Here is a 1,563-nt window from a genome sequence, read left to right on the forward strand (position 1 = left end):
ATTAATAAAAAAAAAAAAAAAGTCCCCAAATTTCGTGAGTTAGCAAAATCCCATTTGTTTTTCACTCACAAAGTCTCTCAGAGAACCTATTTCTTCAATCTTATGGCTCTGCATTCTCAATGTGAGGTCTCTAAATATTCCATGGCAGAAGAATTGCTTCTTCTTGAACATGAGAATCTCTTGACATAAGAATCAAGCAGAATAAGACGTGAGAATCAGACATGCCTCAGGCAGAAATGACACACGCCACTTTGGATAAGATTTCCTGGGTTAAAACTAATAACATGGCTCCTCCTGAGATCAAAAGGGCTGAGAAGTGCATTTTTCCATGTGCTAAGGAAGAAGGAATGTGAAATCGATTTTGATGAACATTGTCTCTACTTGACTTGGAACTTTAAGGATTAGGAGGCATTAGTTAGATGAACGGGATGGAGAGGGAGTAAGAGTATTCTAGGTAGAGAAAGCCAGGAGGCTAGAAAGAATGCAGATCATTTGAGAAGCTGGCATAGGTGTCCTGTGGTCTCACCTTTGTGAGTGCAATATGGGGAAAAGAAGGTAGGAAGAGGGAGTGAAGAAAAATGAGGTGGGGCTGTTCTCATGCCTTGCCTTGTAACCATACTTAGGAGGATGAACCGCAATATCGAGCAAAGGAATTATTTTATGGCTATATATTAGAAAAATCAGTCTGGCTTCTGTGTCCAGAAAGGATTGATGTGAGCAAGAAAGGAAGCAAGGGTCCAGTTAGGAGGTTCTTGAAGTAATCCAGGTACCGGATTGCCTGATTTCGAGTAGTTTAAGAGCGAATAGAGAGACATGGATAAGTTTGAGAGAGTCTTGTCAGGCAATGCCAAGAGGTTATATGATTAATTAGCTATAAGCAGGGTGGTGGCAGCAGTGGGGATGTCAGAGCCAATACCCAAGTGTCCATTTGGGCAACTTTGTGGAAAGTGACACCATCCACTGATGTCAGCACTCAGACACAGATACCCCATCCTTTCAGATTTTCTGGTAGAAAGTATCTGCACAAATGATGGGCATTAGGGTAGTCATAGTTCAGGACTATTATGAACAATATTGCTATTCATATTCTCGTATCTATATCTGGTGTGCACCTACTTGACCTTCTCTAGCATATAAACTGGAAAGAGGAATTACCAGGTTGCATGTTACCTTGTGGAGGTAATACTAAAGTGACTTCCAAAATGACTGTACAAACATAGAGTCATTATGGGCAAAGCAGATATTGATGAGCAGCCTAATGTTTGCTCTAGGGTTAGTCTCCGATCCCTACCACATCCAGGGAAGTGGAAGCTAAGATGAATGAAGACCTTGCCTCATGATGCATAGGGACTAATGTGATGTTCATGTCTTTCCAATCAGTATCAGGCCAGCTTTCTACCAGAAAATCTGAAAGGATGGAGTATCTGTGTCTGAGTGCTGACATCAGTGGATGGTGTCACTTTTCACAAAGTTGCCCAAATGGACACTTGGGTATTGGCTCTGACATCCCCACTGCTGCCACCACCCTGCTTATAGCTAATTAATCATATAACCTCTTGGCAT

This window comes from Tamandua tetradactyla, chromosome 17 (genome assembly GCF_023851605.1).
Source record: "Tamandua tetradactyla isolate mTamTet1 chromosome 17, mTamTet1.pri, whole genome shotgun sequence".
NCBI lineage: Eukaryota > Metazoa > Chordata > Mammalia > Pilosa > Myrmecophagidae > Tamandua > Tamandua tetradactyla.